Source organism: Microtus ochrogaster, chromosome 1 (assembly GCF_000317375.1).
Source record: "Microtus ochrogaster isolate Prairie Vole_2 chromosome 1, MicOch1.0, whole genome shotgun sequence".
NCBI classification, from domain to species: domain Eukaryota; kingdom Metazoa; phylum Chordata; class Mammalia; order Rodentia; family Cricetidae; genus Microtus; species Microtus ochrogaster.
The window spans coordinates 77,935,562-77,957,438 of NC_022009.1; the positions used below are offsets into that span (position 1 = coordinate 77,935,562).

The window sequence follows — 21,877 nt, forward strand, 5'->3', positions numbered from 1 at the left end:
AGAGAGAGAGAGAGAGAGAGAGAGAGAGAGAGAGAGAGAGAGAATTTGAAGAAACTGAGTGTGGCGACATGAGACATGACATGGGTCTTTAATCCCAGGGCTCAGAAGGTAGAAAGAAATGGATCTTTATCACAAGCCTGGCTTGCTCTATATTATATTGAGTTCCAGGGATGCCAGAGTAACACAAAGATACAACCAAAAAAGAAAACCAAAAAATAAGTAGATAAAACGTACTGTAGGATTCTATCCATTTCCCCAAAAGTGCATATAAAGCATCCATTGGTGAAGATAATCTTTCTAATTGGTATTTATTCTTTTCAAACAATTCAAATATAATAATTTCAGGAATGTTCAAAATTTTCTTTATAATCATTTATTCACACATCAGTATTCAGTTTTACAAAAGGCAAATGGAGAGCTTCCTTAGACGATAGACAGTTACTGTTTATTGCACCTGTATAGCAGATGTAGGGTAGCAACCAGGGCAGCAGATGAACCCAGGCAAATGGTAACTTAAAACTATTCGGAAAAAAAAAATCATGCCTCTTGTAATAATACACCACACTGTTTTCCTTTGCCAAATGCAGTAAGGGTGATGACTAACAACAGAATCCAATATCGGCAATTCTGCTCTTAAGTTGTATCTCTAACCTTAAAGAACCATTATCCGGAAAGAGTCCTTCTTGGCACTTGGGAATTAAAGGCTGATGATTCGTTTCTCTATCCATCCGAGTTACTGATACAGTTTCAATTTCTATTCATGTCCATTGCCCTGTTTGTCACTTTCCAAAGGGACCCTGGAAGCATCCATGGAACAGTCGGAAACTTTTAATAGAGGCAGGGTTTAGATGCATTTCTGGGAATACATCCTCACCATCGATACAAATATATGTAGAGTAGTACTTTAATTGCCTGCTTATGAGGAACAGTTGCTTTAAAGACCATAAAGTTCCACACATGCTATGACAAAAGAAATTCAGAGATAACATAATATGTAGAGAAATGAAATGTCTACTAATCTCAGTCATCCCAAGATAATTTAATCAGTATTGAAAATTCTAAAGAAAAGCCAGTTTTAGATCGAATACATTGATATAACTCAACAAGCACCATGACTTTTGGTAAAACCGCCTCTTAGTAGTAGACTGAGGATAAATTCGATTTCCAGGTGAAAGAGTCTCACTGGAAGGGCTTGCTTTGTTTCAGAGGATTTCATTGGGTAGAAAATTAATACTTAGTAAGAAAACAATTCTGTGAGGACAAGATGAAGGTGATAAATTGGCAACTGTTTTGATGTAAGTCTAAAGAGCACAACACCATAGAAATACATTTAATTTATTGTACTATATGACTACGAACAAGACCAACTTTTCTACTTGTTTTATCTAGAACTGTCTTTTATTTGGCAACCCAGTCTTGTTTCTTTATTCCAACATTATATCTTCTGTAGAAAACAGTGGACTGGCTTCCCGGCACCATTTGCTTTGTTTTAGAATACAATAAGACTATAAATATGAGTTCGAGTCGTTGTCATACACCTGCAACCCAAGCTACTTGGTTAGGAGAGTTGTATGCCTGAGAAATGAGAATTGTGAACTCAAGCCTGCCTGGGCCAGAGAAAGTACAACACCAGTGTGAGTAACTAAGTCAGATTCTGTCTGAAAACAAAGAGAAAATATTAAATTGCTTGGTGGGGAAGGTAACTAAATTATAGAGTTCTTTCCTATCGTGTGAGAGGTTCTAAGTTCAACACTGTACCAATAAGTAAACAAATAAATAACAAGCGAATAAAGCACTAGCTCATGTTTTTAGGTCCACAGAGATCAGTCAAATGTTAAGGATGTGTACACTCTATTTTTGAAATGAGTTCTATCTATTTAACTTGACATTGGTGAGAACTTGTCATTAATATGTAGATGTCTAAGAATATTTAGATGAAAACATCAGAACATTTGCAAACAATCCCAATCCCATGGACTTCTCAAGTTGCTATACCAATATCTACGCATCTGTTGGATACATCAGCTAAAGTAATTTTAGATATTTTAGATTAGGTCCTTTATAGAAACTTACCAGTTACTCTTTCAGTGGAATGCAAGGCTTCCCTGAGAACACCTGGATTATTAAACTAAGTTGTTCACATTTTGGGTCAAATCAGTGCTTTTAGACCTATGGCAGATATCTTTGAGTTGCTGTAGAAATCTTGATTCTTAGGTTATTACTACTAGGTTTCCCATGATCACTATATATTTTGTAAAAAAAAAAAGGTAACTATTTTATTTACATACCATTCCCAGTTCCTCCTCCCTCCTCTCCTCCTGCTCCCCCATTCCTTGCACCCCACACCATCCACTCATCAGAGAGACTAAAAATTAATTAATTAATTAATTAAAAGAAGGGATAGTAACTATTTTTAAAAAATTAATTTTGGCTAAATTCTTATTTTCTACACAGAAATAAAATGACTCAATTAGTATAACCTCTAAACTTTAAATCCCATTGCTCCTCACTGTAGCATGTCTAGCGTGCAACTGCGTGGCTAATGTGACTTGATCCATCTTATGTGTTGACCTAGGGCTGTTCTTTTGGAAACATTTATCAAAAATCTTTCCTTCCAATAAACAAAGCAGAATGAGTCTTTATAAAAAACTGCAGACTGTATTGTCTTCTCTATTTTGCATTCCTTAAAAGGGAAGGGCTTTAAAAGAAACAACCCTACAAATTAGTGAAGCAAAGGACCCGGCATCCATGTCAAGTTTCTTACATATCTCTGAAAGAATTTACACAGCAAAGGAGAATAAGCATTCATAGTTAAGATGACAGATCTTAGCATTTCTTCTGCTCTCATAAATACACTGACATAAATTTTGATCTTTAGTTCAATTCTTATTATTTCTAGGATCACCTTTATAAATCTTTAAACCAAAGCATAAACTGTGTTGAAGTAAAAGATTATAGGATTTATATGAGCCTTGAAAAAGAAAAGCAAAACTTGCACATAGAGAAGAAAGAATGACTCCATCTTTATAAACAGAAGGGTTTAAAAGAACTTCCTTAGGGCCTCCAACAGTTTTGGCAAGTATCACACAAGTCTCCCCCAACTTCTAAGGCTGGGAGCTCTTCCAGATCTCTGGTAGTCACAGAGCATCTGAGTGTGCTGTTGTTCTAGTACCTGACAGCTTTGGCTCTGTTTGCAGCATTTTTATTCATTCTTTTTTCCCTTCTATTGAAAATGGAATTTTTTTCTCACGTAATATTTACTGATCAGTTTTCCCTATTGCTACTTCTCTTAAACTTCCCCTCCCATTCAGGTCCACCTCATTTCTGTCTCTCATTAGAAAACAATCAGTTTTCCAAGGGTTAATAATATGAATATGATATAATAATGTAAAACAAAGATTAACATATCAATTTTGTAATAGGACAAAGCAAAACAAAACAAATCCACATGAAAGAAGGAAAAAAGCCCAAAAGAAGATACAAGAAGACACACTTTTTTAAACACTCAAGAGTCCCATAAAACATTACATTGGAAGCCATAATATATATGGAAAAGAGCTATAGAGTAAAAATAGAGAAAAATATATAATCAAGTAAAAATAAATTTTAAAAAATTAGAAAAAAAATTTAAGAAAAGAAAAGTCCTGATATGCCATTATGAAACAAGGAATATCCAAAGATACCCTTGAGTTCATTTTCTGTTGGCTATTTACTGCTGGGGATGCATTATAACCTTAGGAGTGGCTTGAGCCCCCTAAAAATTTTCATTTGCAAGTGATTATCAGTTGGAGATTGCTTTGAGGTTATGGATTGGACCTTCTTGTGTCTACTTCCCTCTTCACTTCTAGTGCCCCACCTGGTGCAGAATCATGAAGGTTCTCTACATGCAACCTGAGTCTCTGTGAGGTCATATTTGAATCAATCTTGTCATCTTAGAGGACTTGGATTTCTTGCTGGTGTGCATCCCCTCTGGCTCATGTATTCTTTTTCTTCCTCTTCTAAAAGATTCCCTCGACTCTTCCAACCCTTCGGGGAGGTATAGAGATATCCATTTTCAGCTGAGTGTTTCAAGGTCTCTCTGCCTGTTGTCTTGCTGTGGGTTTCTCTACTAGTTCCCATCTACTGCAGGAGGAAGCATCTCTGATGGTGGCTGAACTATTATTGATCTATTATTACCTTAGAAGTCATTTGATTGCTACGTTTTGTGATTGTTTATTATTTGTTTTAGCACTGTGGTATTTAATTTTACTGAGTTTCTAGGCTATCTAATATTAGGTTCTGGGTGGCAATTCAGTGTTGGGTGTGGCTTCTATCTCATCTTATGGAGAAGTTCTTAAATTATATCATATTTTGGTTGGTTATACCCACAAACTCTGTTTCACCTTTGTCTCAGCATATCATGCAGACAGGACACCATTCTAAACCAGAGGGTCTGGGACTGAGTCCATGTGTATGTTTCTCATTTTGGTAGTGAGGTAAACTCCAAAATGGTAGCACATACATAGGGGCTCTATGTAGGCAACCACTAGATTTTTATAAACCCAATGTGTTTTGTAGGTGTTTTCTTCATAAATGAGGTCTTGCTGTCATTTTCCTCAAGTGTTTCTCAGCCATTTGAAGTTTTTTCTTTTGAGCAATCTCTGTTTAGACATGTACGCTATTTAAAATTTGGTTATTTGCTTTCTTGATATATATTTATGAGTTTTTTTTATATTGTGGAAATTAGCCCTCTATCAGAGGTGTAGTAGATGGTAAAATCTTATCCAAGTCTTTGTCCGAATAATGGAGTTCTTTGCCATGTAGAGGATTTTCAGTTTCATGAGGTCCCATTTATAAATTGTGGATCTTAGTACCTGTGCTAATTGTGTTCTGTTCAAAAAGTCTTTTCTTGTATGATTTTCTTCTGTTGGGCTCAGTGTATCTGATTTTATGTTGAGGTCTTTGATCCATTTAGAATTGAGTTTTGGGAGAGATGCTAAGTCTGATCTTTTTGATTCTCTTATGTACAACTGTTCAGTTTGACAAGCAAAATTTGTTAAAGATGTTGGTTTTTATTTCTCCCCCACTGTGTATTTCTACTTTCTTTATATAAAATCAGATGTTCATAAATAGGTGGATTTAAGTCTGTGTCAATTTGATTCTATTGATCATATATGTGTTTTTGTGCCACTACTATGCTGTTTTTATTATCGTTTCTCTATAATTCGGCAAGAATTTGGGGATGGTGATACCTCCAGCAGTTTCTTCATTATTCAGGATTAATTTTACATCTTCTTTAATTTCTTTTTATCATACAAGTCTCTCACTTGCTTGGTTAGAATTACTCCAAGACATTTTGTATTAGTTGAGGCTACTGCAAAGGGTGTTTCCCCTGATTTCTATCTCAGTCCATTTGCCATTTTTGTATAAAATAGCTACTAATTTTTGTGACTTAGTTTTGTATCCAGATACTTTGTTGAAAGTGTTTATTAGTTGTAAGAGTTTCTCGGTAGAATTTTTTAGGGGTAAGTTATATATACAATCATGTCATGTACAATAAAAATATTTTGGCTTATTCCTTTTTGTGTATTCACTATCATTCTGTTGTAGAAAGTCTTTGTTTTTTTAAATTTCTTTATTTACTCATTTTTCATTCATCAGAGGGTTGTACAGTTTCCATGAGTTTGTAAACTTTCTGTTGTTATTCATATCTGATTTTTATCTGTGTGTTTCAAGATGATGCAAGACATTATATCAATTTTCTTGTAGCTACTGAGAATTGCTTTGTGTTTGAGCATGTGATCAGTTTTGAAGAAAGTTCCATGTGGTGCCAAGAAAAAGATATAGTTTTCTTTGTTTGGGTGAAGTGTTCTAGAAACTTTGGTTAGGTCCATTTGGTTACAACAAGTAGCTACAGCTTGTCTCCATTTAGTTTTTCTTTGAATGACTGGTCTGTTGAGGATAGCGGAATATTGAAGTCTCCCACTATAAGTATGTGATGGACAATATGTAATTTAGACTGTGGTAGAGTTTATTTCACATTCCTGGGTACTCTTACATTTGGTGCATATTTGTTTATAATCGAAATGTTTTCTTGGTTTATTTCAAAAGTTTTTAAATAGTTATAAAAATACTCACTTTAAGTATATTTACATGAAGCTATTGTTACCTATGGAAAAATAATAACATGCACTATAAAAGGTTGACAGGGTAGCAGGAAACTGACAAAAGTGAATAGGCATTGTGTAAAGAACAAATTATAGAAATTAAACTACTAAGAACGTGTTATGATTTGTTCATTATTATTCCTGGGGTGATGCTGCTTGCCATGCTCAAAGAAAGCATTGTAGTCTGTTGATGAGAAGATTCCCCTTGAAAGGCAATGTCATCAGTAAAGTAAGTCAACAAAATATGAAAATTAAATGGAAGTGTTGAGTCAATGTTTTAAATGAAGCATAAGAATTTCTGTCTTCTGATTTTTGATAAATTAATATTTAGAACTTAGCACATAGACTATTAATAGTAAGCATAGACTACAAAATCTATATACTTTTTCTGGCAAATAATATGGTATTTAATTTCTTTACCATTTTATTTATGATAAAACATTTAACTAGTTCAATGGCTGTACTTTATTTAATCATCTAGCCCTGTAGGCCTGCTTTTTTTCTCTCCTCAGGACCTGTCTTTTCACCAGTTAAATATTCACCAAGTCTGATCTGTTTTACATCCACTCTCATGTTGTTTTTGTTTTTCTTTATTTGCCTACCCATTCTTTTGTAACCCCAGTTGTCTTCCAACAAGAAACACAACCCTCATGCTCCTTCTGGTATAATGGGTGTGTACCACCATGACCAAACTCTATTTTTTTCTGTTATCAAGCCTGTCACTTATTTCTAGACATAGACAACACCATTTTCATTGGGTTGAAATATAAACGCCTCATCTACAATTATGGTATCTTCTTGCTCTCTCCAATTCATGATTTTTTCTTATTCTCACAGAACTGTTTTTTATTTTCTCTAACTGCCCACACCATCATAGACTGTATAACTTCCCTTGCAGTGACTCTAGGTGTCCAGTTTCTATATATCAGTTCCAGAGTTAACTCATTCTACAACTGATATCTGGTACCTGTGTTATTACAACACAAAACTGTTAGGTCTCTTTTTGAATGCTACTTTTTAATTTACTTTTAGTTACAGAAATATACAGTCCATATTTTATGCTTGAGACTTATACACCGAAATCATTAGCCAAATTCATTGTCAATCATCATATCTATAAAATAAACAGCAAATTGTATTATGGCATTTCATGGCATAACAACATACCATAGCATAATGAAATGTAACACAACATAATGCAATATAACATATAACATAACAAACAGTCATTTTATATTACTGGGAGATGAACCCTGGGCTTCATGCATGCTGAGCAATTGGTCTGTCATAACATGCTATTTTGGCATTTTGGCAGCCTTTACAGTACCTGTTTAATTAAATTGAAAGGCTGCCTGGAATATCCAAGTCTGTTTTCTTCCTTTTGTGTTTCCCGATAACAACTCCCTGGAAACACTAGAAAAAGTATGACTGGTATGATTTACCTACAGTTCTCATTTTCATATCACAAGATGTGATACTATATGTTGTTTTATGTACTGTGTCATAGTGCTTACATTTGTCTCAACACCATGTCTAGGACAAAAGACTAATGTTTTCTTCTTACAAGAACATCTCTTGAGAAATATGGTGTCCTCACAGTTCCACAGATTAAAGGTGACATGGACCAGCAGGTTAATCAAGACAGGATCCTCATGGGGAGCCATCAGGGGATGTTAAAGAAGATAGAAGAGATAAAAGCTGACTTGGAAAATCTTCTGCAAGCTATGTCTTAGGTCAGTCAAACACATTGAGAAGTACAATGCCTTATATACAGTTTTATTTTCTGATAAATATCATTGCCATGTAACACTCATGCTACATTTTAATATGAATATTACAGAGTGTCACTTCATCCAATGAATGGAAGAAGCTATTTTTCTACCATGAAATGACATGAAAAATAGCAAACCACCTGGAGGAAATTAGAAAGTCATAAAGATGTGGATGACATTCTGTAATATGAATTAGCCAAAAAAACAAAAAACAAAAAAACAAAAAGTTACAGAAATTATAGAACTGAAGTCTGAAGCCAAATAGTAGCAGACGCTCTTATTTTATGAAAAACCGTTTTCCAGGGATTGACCTCTAGCCATGCATGACTTTAGGCACTAATGCTGCATTATTACCAGTTGAACTTCAGAGTCACTTGAATTTTGCTCTCTCTCACACACACACACTCACATACAAGATTTCTAACTTAAAAAACATAGACTGGTGTGATAGGTCCTTCTTTATATGTGTTGCTTTTATTGGTTAATAAATTTAAAAAACTGCCTTGGACTATGATAGGGTAGAGTAGAGCTACATGGAGAAAACTAAACAGAATGCTGGGAGAAAGAAGGTGGAGTCAAGAGATGCCATGTAGCTTCCCAGAGAAGAAAGACAAATACTGGCAGTTGGAAACTTGCTGGTAGGCCATGAACCTCATGAAATATAAAATAATAGAAATGGGTTAATTTAATATGTAAGAGCTTGCTAGCGATATGCCATAGTGATTGGCCAAGCAGTAATTTAATTAGTACAGTTTCTGAGTGGTTATTTTGGGAGGCTGAGCAGCCAGGAGCAAACAAGCGACATCCTACTAGAATAGAATAATGATTTCTTATGTTCCAAGAAACAAATGCATGTTTAAAATCTTTCTCACATTAATATTGCTTCAGTGGTTCCATGTCTTGGACTGAAAATGTCATTGATGATAATCTAAAAGCATACATTGACTGTATACAAAAGTAAATTTAAATACTGTTAATACCTAAGCACCATTAGAAAAATCAGGCAAGTAGTTCTCAAGATCTTTACAACTAATAGCATGAGTTGCCATTTACAAATTACTTTGTAAAAAGGACTATGAAAATAAATGTATAGAAATGCAGAGATGAATCAGGACTATTTAACCACACAGCTGAGAACCCATGAAACTTTTACAGACTCCAAGAAGTTTTGTAGCTCAGTACCAAGTAAAAACAGATAAATACAGGAATGTTTAACATATAAAAATAGATTGCACAGAGATTTTTAATAACATAGTTAACAAAATAAATTTTAACATTTTTATATAGAAATGAGCTTAGGGATCAAAACTGTACAGGTCATTGAACATTAGGGTGTGATCATACGCAGTTACTTCAGGTGTCAAACAGGAATAAGTATCCAAAAATGAAATATTGACAAGATTCCTGGCCTGTTTCTGTAGAAGTATGTTCATTTAATGATACTTTAAGTAAACACTGCGTGAGCTTTGGCAAACTCATTATTATAGGTACAAGCTTTCTGTTTTATCTATTAACTCATCTTGTAATAATTATTAAAATATAATATAAATTAATTTATCAAGCCAAATCACTGTATTTATCTTAGGAATCATTGATAGTTTATATATTGTCTGTGAAACAAACAAACATTTTGAAAAGAAATCATTCATCTTGAGAGGAATGTGATTCTAATTTACAAGCTTATTCATCTAAAAAGAAAAGGCAGACAGTAACCCTTTTTGAAAGGCATGCTAGTTACGGAATTTTACGGGATATGAAAGTTCTGTAATAAAGTAGGTGTGGAGAGAAAGGGTGTAGCGTATTTTTGCCAGGTTTCCTTGCTTCATGATGTATTATTTTGTTCCAATTCCAGGACTCAATAAAAAAAGAAACTTTGGAATGTAAAAGAGATGGGAAATGTAAAAGTTATTTAAAAATTAAAATATCTGGAAATGTCGCTGAACTATATAAATGAGTGTGAGCAGTACAGGATGTTCACACTTGTCCCCTGTACACTGGCTGCTTCCAACAGGTCCATCCCTACTTTCCTGTTGTAGGGTAAGAGCCATGGAGAGAAGCCTCTCTTGTGCTATTTTCTCTACTCATCCTCCACCAGTCCCTTAACAACGTTTCATGTTTAAGATAATGCACTCAGAGCATGTGACGTGACCAGTCAGCTAGGGTTGATCTTCAGAAAGAAGGTTAGATCGATAAATTCTATAGTTTTCGCTCTCATATTAAAGATATAGACATGTCTGTAACTAGGAAAAGTCCCCCTCCCCATAAAGTTGGTTGCTCTGGAGTTAATGAGCAAATCTAAAAGGTATCAAAAGATTAAAGGCTTTAAGGATAGTCAGTGAAGAAACAAAAGACACTAGCCATTTAAGAAGTAGAGCTCCAAGGTAGAGTCACCAAACACTTACATCTCACAAATGTGGCTACAGATGGCAACACAGACACAGAGAAAAATGGATGTAAGTAATGCTTCAAAATATCTTTTAAAAAGAACAAATTTCAGAACTATACATTCAACCTAAAATTGAGGATATATGTCCTATGTTTTATCTTATATAAAAATATCGGTTTTTTTCAGTATTGCATGTTTGTTTTTCTTGTTTTAAAAGTATTAAGTAGAAATAAACACCATCTTCTAAAAGCTTAGCTTAAGATAGCCAGAAAGATTAATGTCCAAGTTTGCGTGTTTGGCATCGAACTAGGAAAAGAATAGAGGAAGCCAGAGAGGAGGAGAAGGGGTGGTGAACATCTGGGGTGGTTGCTTTTCTCTGAACAGGAAAAAGGTCATATCCCACCCAGTGAGAAAAAATGACCTTCTGAAAAATGTAAGTGATCTTGTTTGACCTATGACACTAGCATGAAGGTGACCTCTGCAGCTGACCTGCAGTGTGTGTTTCTTGTTAGAAAAAGTGAGAGAGCTGTCCTCTGCCATAAAAGAATGTGAGGGACAGGAAGGTGCAGAAAGGCAGAGTAAAGAGAGCAGAGCAAGAGTTCATAGATGCTGTGAAACATGGAATGTTGGATTCGCCATGCCCTGAAAGTATTAGGTAGAAAGGCATATAAGTAGTGTACAAGGAGACGTCACCAGGAACGCATGCACATGGTGTTCTGGAATCTGTGAGGATCATGACTGCTTCTCCAATCTATTTATAACTAAACAACATTCAGATGATCGAGAATGAGGCATTGGAGATACGTTTCTAACAGCTCAAATTATTAGACTTCCAACTCAAGATTACAAATTATGTTAATTCGACTTCCAGTGTTTTGTATACACAGATGATAATATCAAGTGGATGTCTTTCCTCAAAGTTTGACAGGCTCCCTGAACACTTTATAAAATAAGTGGGCTCTCTGCCCAATCAACTGAAAAGCCCCTATATTGCAGAATAAGTGAATGGCATACTGTATATGCCTTCTTGACCTACAGAGTCTTTTAACATTCATTTCATCTTTTAAAGTCTCTTTCATCCTTTTTTTCTTTCTTAGCTTTTTCTGTCCTCTCAGATCCCTTGGGGTCATCATAGAATCCCATTATGTGAGTTCATAGAACAGCTGTGGAAGGGAAGAGTCGGACTGTATGCAGTTCACAGTCCCAGACAGGGAAATTGTGGGTGTGATCTCAAATCTACTGACTAAGAAAAACTAAAGCCATTCGATAATTTGATTAGGTTACCGGGAAGCAGTGGTAATATCAGAAGGTTTGCAGCATGCATATTCTTATGGAAACACAGGGGAGATTTACAGCTTAAGATTTTCCAGGCATTGAGTGTTTTTCAGGTTATTGCACATTAAAAGTTTTATATTTTTAATTATTGCTTATATGTCATATATTCTGATTATGTATTTCAAATGCCTATTATTGAACATTCAAAGGACCAGGCCTTTTTATAGTGCCATGGAATCAAAAGATAATTTTTTTAAGAAGCCACCTTCAGGGAGGAACATTCAATACAAAAATATCAAGTCTAGCTAGTGACTAAATTAAGCTAGGGGTGGAAAGCAATGTAGATCACAATTTCTTTTTTCTTCCCAATTTCTCTGATATTTGTTCAACTATGTTAATAGCAGCATTATTTGTAATAGCCAGAACCTGGAAACAACCTAGATGCCCCTCAAGCAAAGAACAGATAAAGAAAATGTGTCATATTTACACATTAGAGTACTAATCAGCAGTAAAAAACAACGGCATCTTGAAATTTTCTTTTTTTTTTTATTGGATTTTCGAGACAGGGTTTCTCCATAGCTTTTAGTTCCTGTTATGGAACTAGCTCTTGTAGACCAGGCTGGCCTCGAACTCTCAGAGATCCGCCTGCCTCTGCCTCCGGAGTGCTGGGATTAAAGGCATGCGCCACCACCGCCCAGCCAGCATCTTGAAATTTGAATGCAAATGGATGGAATTAGAAAACAATATTCTGAGTGAGGTAACGCTGACCCAAAAAGTATGTACTCACTCATAAGTGGATACTAGCTATAAACAAAGGACATTGAGCCTATAGTTTACAATCCTAGAGAAGCTAAGTAATAAGGTAAACACAAAGAAAATCATATATAGATCCACCTAGAAATTGGAAACAGACAAGATCTCCTGATAAAACTGGGAGCATGGTGGTGGGGGGAGAAGGGAGGGTAAAAGGGGAAGAGGAGGGGGTAGGTGAGGGTTGAGGAAAATTTAGGGAATGGGATAGTCAAGATGGAGGAAGGATAGAGATGAGAGCAAGGAAAGAAACATCTTGATTGAGGGAGCCATTATAGGGTTAGCAGAAACCAAGCTCTAGAGAAATTCCCAGGAATCCACAAGGATGACCCCTGCAGAGACCCTAAGAGATAGAGGAGAGGGGGCCCAATTTTGACTTTCTCTGTAGTCAGACTGATGAATATCTTAAATATCACCATAGAACCTTCATCCAGGAACTGATGGAAACAGAGGCAGAGACCTATATTGGAGTACTAGACTGAATTGTCATCAAAACTTTTGACATAATCTGAGACTGACTTCATAAAATATCAAGTTTTGACAATTTTAGGAGACTTTCCTTATTCCAAACCAATAAATGAAAGGGTTTTAAGTTTCAGTGGCGGAAAGGAAGTGAGACTTCAGTTATATGAATCTAGGGTAACTTCATTCATGGATCAAAAAAGACCTCGTGGGGCTTACAAAATCTTTATTATTTTCAAGCTACAAGAAATGGTTTGGTGGAGAGGTGGATGACAGGAAACATATCCTTCAGTGATCACTTGGATTCTTTCCAGCTGTGAGACTTTTACTCAAACAAAAATTTCCCAAGTTCTCTTTGGTCTGGAACCCAAATTACCTTAGAATAAGACTGATTTTTTTTAAAATAGAGAATTTTTTGTTACCTAGTTTAAAAGGTAATATGATTTATAATACTACTCAGAATTGTAAATTCTGCATATGGTTCAATTTTAAAGACTTGATTATCACAAATCAAGTTTTCACCTACTATTTTAAATTGCACTACTTCTTATAGAGTGAACAGTGTGTCCCTAAACTAAGAGTTCTACTTTACTGTGTTAAGTAGCCCACATTAGCAAAGTCTATAGATTAATTTATATATCAAGTATATAAAATAGTACTAAACATATAATGATCATCATAACAAAGTAAATGAACTTTGTATAAAATAGTTGATCATTTTAAATGCCAAAGTCAAATTGATGAGAAACGGAAGCATTAAACCACACAGATGTGGTGAGTTTTGAGATTAAAAGCTGTGTATCATGAAATTTGTTTCAAACAAAATAATTATAATATGACCCTAAAAGAAAATATATTTTTTTAAAATTTGTACTTATGAGTTTCTCCTGTGGGTAAAAGACAATTATACAATGATGGTGAGATTTATATTTTATACTTTACTGCAGCCTAGTCTAGTCACCTGGTTCTTAACAGCCTTCTGAAAAATAAAGTCATAATTTATATTCCATCAAGACAAAGTCCTGTGGGGCTTTAAAATGTGGAAATTCTTGTTTGACATGACTTGTCTTCAAGCCAAGCCCATTTATTTGGTAGAAACCTTGAATCACAAATTTTATTATATGGCAAAAACTTGAAAGAGACCTACACCTTCATTTCAAAGTACAATTCAAAATGCTTTATTTAAAAGCGTCACTGGTGATAATGGTAGATAAAGAATAGTTTTATTTGACTGGACACATCGATTTAAAATCCAAAATAGTATGAGGTTAATTGACTGTTTTAAAGCTTGTGGGGAAGTTCTGAAGTAAGTCACTGAAGCACACACTGGTCTTTTAAAATAACAGCTATGGAGGAAACGATTATAATTGCCAATCATAATTGTATCAAAATTGAAAAACCCAGAATATTTTCTCAAATCATTGTTTTATGCAGTTTCCATGACTATATCTGCACATATAAGCGTGGTCAAAGTTTAACACCTCCAGTTTCATCTGTTTTCCTGAGCTTCTGGCTTGCTGCTGTGATTATATAGCTCAGGTGCCATCATGACAGAGGTGCCTGTCAGTGAAGTCAGGGTCTGTGCCTTCAAATACATCATAGAGATTATACTCTGACCAGACAAGTAAAACTCCCTCTTTGTCTGCAGCGTTGACCAATCACCAAGGCAGTTTGATGTGCTTTGACTTTTATCTCTCTTGTCTATCTAAATTCTTTTCAATTTTTCAATCTAATTCCATTTTATTCATTTTCTTTTAATACCTAGAAGTTCCTTCCAGTTTCCCCTGACTCACTTCTCTTTTCTCACTCTTCCTCTTCAGCCGTTAGCCCTAAGCTGACATATTTCTCAAAAGTGACAATATATTCATGTGAATTCTAGATTGAAAGAATTCGTATTGTCTTCCTAACTTCAAGAGGAAGAAATTCTGTTTATCCTGTGTGAATATCATTGAAAAATGAGACCTAGATACAACTTTAAACCATGGATATTACTATTGAGAATTCACCATGAATTTGCCTAGATAGGTTTCTCCCCTTTAAAATATATTCCTATCTACATCTTTTCTGACTTCATTCCAACACTTCTTCTTTAAGCCTTTGGGTGCATCTTTAGGATTTTCCTAAGGGCAAGGTTGAAGGGTTCTTCTCTACTGTGGTGGCATTAGCTTACATCATAGCATATCTACATACATCATAGCAACTCCCAGGAGTCACAGGAACTGCCCACTCATCATCAACCTTCTTTATCAGCAACTTCTTGAGAACAAAATGCATGTCTTCAAATCCCTTTTCATAAAGCGTTTCTGAATTATAGCTCAAAACTTTAAGCAGGTGGGATCCTACAAACTCTTCTGTAGATGAAGTGCATTGATTTTTTCTTCATCTGTCATCCTTGTTGCTATTATAGACTATACAATAAAATATAACAATCAAGATGATTCATATCAGAGCATATAAAGGATTTCACATAACTATTTTCTGTTTCTTGGATAAAATTACAGAAGTTAGATATTTATTCAAATACATTCAGTCAACATACAGTAAAATCTAGATTCCACCTAAATTAAGTTTAACTTAAAAAAAAAAGAACACTGATATGTGTAAAGACAATAGAAGGAGGTTTCCTTCCAGTCACAACTTAAAAACGCATTACTTCATTTCTTCTTGCTATCAAGCAGCTTTGAAATTTATCTTCTTGAAATCAATGCAATTCACCCTCAGGAATTGGGCAAAAAAAAATGCTCTCCAAAATGACTATATCAAACAAATTTATTTCAACAGCAGAAGTAGTATCACTTTTCATTTTTTCTTGCCTTTCTAGGAATTCTTATTTTTCATAGTATGTTGCAATTATAAAATATGTAACTTCTGGAACTGAAAGAAAAAAAGAAAGGACAATATACACATGCACACACACACACAAACACACATATACATATATTGTGTATATATGTATATAATTAAATTATTTATGAGCAGATTTGAGAGAGATCAAGGTCATAAGTAAGAAGTTAGGAAGGAGGAGAGAAAAGCAGAAAAATTTTAAAGTCATATTTTTGTTTCAAACTGTACATTAGTAGACGAGAAGAAATTATCAAACTGAGGGAGAAAGCAATATAGATAATATGACAATAAAAATAATAAAACAAAGAATTAGTTCTTTGAGAAAATCAACAAGAAAGAGAAACCCTAATCCAAACTACCTTGAATTAGTAAAATCAGAAATGGAAAGTGTATCATGAACACAGATACCAAAAAAATTTTCAGAGAATCATAAAGACATATTTTAAAAATTTGTCTTCCACCAAATTGGGAAATCTAAAAGAAATGAAAAATTCTCTTGATAGTTATCTCTTACTAAAATTTTATCAAGATAGGGTAAATAATTTAAATAAACCTCTATCCTCTAGTGAAATAAATCATTAAATGTCTCCCAACCAGAAAAAGATTTGTGCCAGAAGGTTTTATTGCAGAGTTCTACCAGAGTTTCAAAGAAGAATTAGCATCAATATTTTTCAAATTCTTCAACAAACTAGTAACATAAGGAGCATTGCTGTGATCATTTTATGAATCCTCAATTACTCTGAAACCCAAACCACTTAAAGGATCAACAAAAAAGAGAATTACAGACCAAATTCCCTTATGATCATAGATGGAGAAATGCTTGACAAAACGCCTGTGAACTACATCCAAGAACATACCAAAAAGAGCATCCGTGATCTAGCTTGCTTCTCTCAGAGATACAGTAATGATTCAACACATGAAAACAAGTCACTGTAACTCACCATATTAATAAAATGGAAACAAAAACCAAAACAAAACAAAAACACAGATAATCATTTCATTAGGATCTTAAAAAGCCATTGACAAAATCCAACATCCCTCATGATAAAACCCGTAAGATATTAGAGATGCAAGGTTTTGTTTTTAATGAAGACTCTTCCATTCTATTTTATCAATAAGGACTCATGAGCTAGATACCAGTGGGAAAACCTGCTAGCTCAGAGACAAAGAAAGCACCCAGGTGTTTCTTCATTCATAATTAATCCCAGAAGGAGCTCTTTCTTCAATGTCTTCTCACATAAATCTCTCCTGACATGATATTCTTCCTTTCTACTTCCTGTGCATTTCTCTTTGTCCTTCTGACTTCATTTTTCTGTTTTTTTTCCTCTCAGTTGGTTGCTTACTCATCTCTTGACCTCAGATTGATTTTATTTAATTGTGTTTATAATTCAAGCAGAAAGCTCTTGAATTAAAGGTGTGTAATATGACTGAGTCACAACACAGATAAAAACAAGGTTTTTTTTCAAATAAATTATAAAATCTTGGGTTCACAGTGTGATCAAATATCCTGCAACAACAAAGGGCATTCATAATTATAATAAAAACAACTTACTCAAACCTATAGCCAACTTCGAATTGAATGGAGAGAAACTCAAAGCAAATTCCACTACAATCAGTAACAAGAAAAGTCTGTCCAGTCTCTCAACATTTATACAATATAGCACTTAAAATTTTAGTTAAAGCAATAAGACAACTGGAAGCGTTCAAGGTATTAAAGATTGGAAAGGAAGAAATCAAAGCCTCACTAGTCACAGATGATATGATAGTATATATAAGCGATCTTAAAATTCTACTAAGAAACTCTAACATCTGATAAACACTTTCAGCATTGTGGCTGGAAATAAGATTAACTCAAAAAAATCTGTAGCCTTCCTATACACAAATGACAAACAGTCTGAGAAAGAAATCAGAATATTAATATATTTCACAGTAGTCTCAACTAATACAAAATTCTAACCAAGCAGTGAAAGATTTATGATAAAACTTCAAGTCTTTGAAGAAAAAACTTTGAGAAGATATCAGAAGATTGAAAGATCTCACATGCTTATGAATCAGTAGTTTTAACATAATAAAAATAGTGATCCTACCAAACCAGAAATTAGAAGAAATTCCAACAAAATTCTTTACTTTCCTTAAAAGGATAATTCTCAACTTCATAGGTTAAAAAAAAATCATAGCTAAAACAATCCTGAATAATAAAAGAACTGCAGGATGTCCAACTGTCTTGGATTTCAAGCTGTAGTACAGAGCTGTAGTAGTAAAACCCACATGGTATTGGCATAACAATAGATACATTGACCAAGAGAGTAAAACTAAAGACTCAGCCATATATCCATATCCACTGGAGTACTAATATCCAAAAATATATAAGGAACTCAAGAAACTTGATATTAGAAAACCAAATAAAACAATTAAAAATGGAAAAATAGATCTAAATTGAGAACACTTAATGTAAGAATTTCAAATGGCTTAGAAACTGGTGCAGGACAATTCTGTATTCTGTCAATTATGTTTTAAATAAATGCTGATTGGTCAGTAGCCAGGCAGGAAGTATAAGTGGGACAAACAGACGGGAAGTAGAGGTAGGGCAGTGAGAACAGGTGTATTCTGGGAAGAAGGAAACTCTTTCCCCAGGCCTGTCCAGACACTGAAGAAGGAAGATGTGACCTACCCCACTGAAAAAGGTACCAAGCCATGTGGCTAACATATACTATAATAATGGGCTAATATAAGTGATAAGAGTTAATAAGAAGTCTGAGCTAATGGGCCAATCAGTTTTCTTACTTATGTAGACCTTCTCTGTAATTCTTTGGGACCTAACGACTGTGTGAACTGGGCAGGACAGAAACCCCAATAAGCAGGCCCTCATGTTACAAGAAACCCTTAAAGAAATGCTCATCACATCCTTGGGCTCAGAGACAATGCAAATAAAATTCCTTTGAGACTCTGTCTTGGCTAAGATCAATAAAACAAGAGACAGCTCATGCCAGACAATATATGGAGTAAGGAACACTCCTAAATTGCTGGTTGGAGTGCAAAATTGTTCGGCCACTATAGAAATCAAAATGAAAAGTTCTCATAAAATTGGGAATTGATGTACCTCCAGATTTAGCTATACCACATTTAGCACCCGAAGAACACTCCATCCTAACACAAAAACACTTGATCAACCATGTTCATTGTAGTTTTATTCATCATAGCCAGACTGAAAACAATCGAGATGTTCCTCCACAAAACAATGGATTAAGGAAGTGTGGTACATTGACACAATGCCCTATTACCTGGCCATTTAAAAAAATGACATCATGAACATCATGAAATTTGCAGTGAAATTGATGGAGGGAGACAAAAAGTCACCCTGAGTGAGGGAACCCAGATTCAGAAAAACAAATATGATGTGTATTTACTTTTAAGGGGATGCTAACCATTAAGTAAAGGCTAACCAAGCTATATAGAGTTCATTGAGTCAGAGTAAATTGGTAAAGTGGGGGAGACATGGTAGGTAAAAGGTATTTCTCTGCAAGGAGAACATAGAATAGATTTTATGGGTGGACTGGGGCTAGGTAGAAATGGCAATGGGCTGAGCAGGTAGGGATATGGAGGAAGAAAGTGTGGGAGGGAAAGCTGGAATTGAGGGGGGCACTTGGGAGGAGTATGGAAACTATACTAAATCAATGAAATGATTCCTAATGACAGTCTGCTATATTCATAGATCTGTGCCTAATCCAGTCATCATCAGAGATGCTTCCTCTGAAAGCAGATGGGAAGAGGCGCATAAACCCATAGTCAGACATGTGGAAAGAGTTTAAATTAAAATTCTTCATCAAATCCCTGCCATCAAAGCTCAGGGTATCCTGCAGAATAGATGGTGGAAAGCACGGAAGAGCCAAAGGTAATGGAGGACAATAAAAATACAAGGCCCTCTGAGTCAACTGAGCAAGATGCATATGAACTCACAGAGCCTGAAACAGAAAGTACGGCCCTATGTGGGTTTGTGCCAGGCCCTCTGTGTATATATTATAGCTATTAACTTAGAATTTATATGGGACTCATAACTGTGAGCAGACGGAAGTCTCTGACACTATCGTCTGCTCTTCGAACTCTTGTCCTTCTGGTGGGTTGTCATGTCCAACGTTGATATCATAGCTTTTGACTCATTTGGTATTTTATTCTGTTGTGTTTGTTTGTTATCTCTTAGAAGCTAGTAGTTCTTTACTAAAGAGAGACAGAAAGAGTGGATCAAGAGGGAAAGGGAGTTGGAAAGAAACTGAGAGGAGCGGAGGGAGGAGAAACAATAATTAGGATATATTGTATGAGAAAAGAAAGTATAAGAAAAAATAAAAATCAACAAATAAAAGTTGTTACCCACTAGAGAGAAAACCATTTTCATAGTTGGCAGAAATAAAAATGATAATTCTCTCAATATTATCTTTACAGGTTGCCAAATTAACACTGTATGCCTCTCTGTTTCTTGAGTTTCTAAAAAGCATCACAGTAAAAACGCATCCTGTGCTGTCTGGAAGAAAAGCTTCCCTCATCCTCCAGAGTCTCAGGATTCTCTTCACAGGCTCAGTGCCAGTTTTCAGGATTAGCAGCTGCCATGAGTAAATATGTAGTGTTAACGCCGAGGAACTTGGCGCACTTTAAATAGATCAGGTTTGGTTTTAATTTAAAGAATAATTTCATTTAGCAATGTTAGTTAAACAAACGTAAAAACTCTCATAAGCACTCATATGCAATAAATGATCAAAGCTATGGTTATTTAGCTCCTATTTGCTAAAAATGCCAAGATAATATTTTTAGCAAAAATTTCCATTCCATTCTTAGCTACAACCATGGAGGAAGACAGCCAGCAAAAAGGAAGAAAAAAAAAAGTCAGTTTCTATCACTTTGCCAGAAATCAGAATATTTGCATACTCTTTGGAAAAAAATTGTCTTTCCCTTTAAATTAACATATAAATAGTTTAAATCAGTACTCAAAATACTATTAAAAACTGAATCAAACAAAATTATCCTTTATTTCCTTGATAGCATATTAAGTTATATCATCTTATAGTATAAGATTTTGAATAACTATGATTACCGTTTTGGAAATACGGAGATAGTTCTGTCCTTATTGTCATATATTTAACATTTTTATTCTTTATAAAAGAAGATATAATTTCTCTTTTTTAGTCAGGCAAGCTATATTAATATCCCATCAATGATGTTATGAGTTATAAACCTAAAGAATTAACAGGGCATAGTGGATTATTTTACAGTTGTGGTCTGATATCCAGAGTGGGCTTCACTGTTCTAAATTCAGAGCAGTGACGGAGCTACACTTCTGCTGGCTCTAGGAATCTGTTTTACCTCTCTTTTAAGCCTCTGGGTGCTGTCTACCTTTAAGGCCCTTGACTGTTTTTCACTTTCTGTAACAGCATTCCTTACCCCACATCACTATGACTCTCCTGCCTCCGTCTTTAACCTTTCCCAGTGCAGTGATTACACAAAGGACAGGCAATCTGTAACAATCTCTATAGTTGATTAGCTAGTTAGCACCTTAGTTCATCCACAGCTTTAAATTCTTCTCTCCTTCCTAGATAGAAACATTCATAGGTTCTAGATATTAAAGCATAGGTATGTTTAGAGTCCATTACTCTGTCTCCCGCCATAGCGTACTAAAAAGCCATCAAAAGAATAATAGAAAGAAAAATTCAAGAGAGAATGAAAGCTCAAACTACAAAAGCTACTTTATGGAAAAGGGTAACTTTGCCCTGGCATCTACTGACCTTCATTTTCAACTACCTAAAATAAGAGGAAAATCCAGGGAACACAATGCAGTGACTTACCGAAAAGGTCTCCCTTCCCCAGTGAATTTAAACCATATAATGATCTTATCCCACTGTTTGCTCTTTCTATAGAAACAGTAGCTTATCTCCTAAATAAATGTGCAACAAACCACATTATATGTACTCATAAGCCAGGCATTGATCTGATTTGTGGCCAGGTTGACATTTCTCAGGTGGCCTGAATCCCATGTGGGATATATCTTTGATATACTGACCAACATTATACAAATACCCTGTATATGAAGTCACTCTCATCTTATACTTCGATGAATCAATAAAATTTTTTTAGCATTCAGTGGCAACCATGTAGTAAAAACAAGGTTTAAAGGATGCCAGAAATAGAGAGATAGC

General features: G+C 34.9%; 1 protein-coding gene across 1 annotated transcript in view; it reads right to left on the minus strand.

Annotated features, from left to right (window-relative positions):
• Agmo (alkylglycerol monooxygenase) overlaps positions 1 to 21,877 on the minus strand; it is a 254,774-nt gene that overhangs the window by 50,677 nt on the left and 182,220 nt on the right. The window lies entirely within an intron of this gene.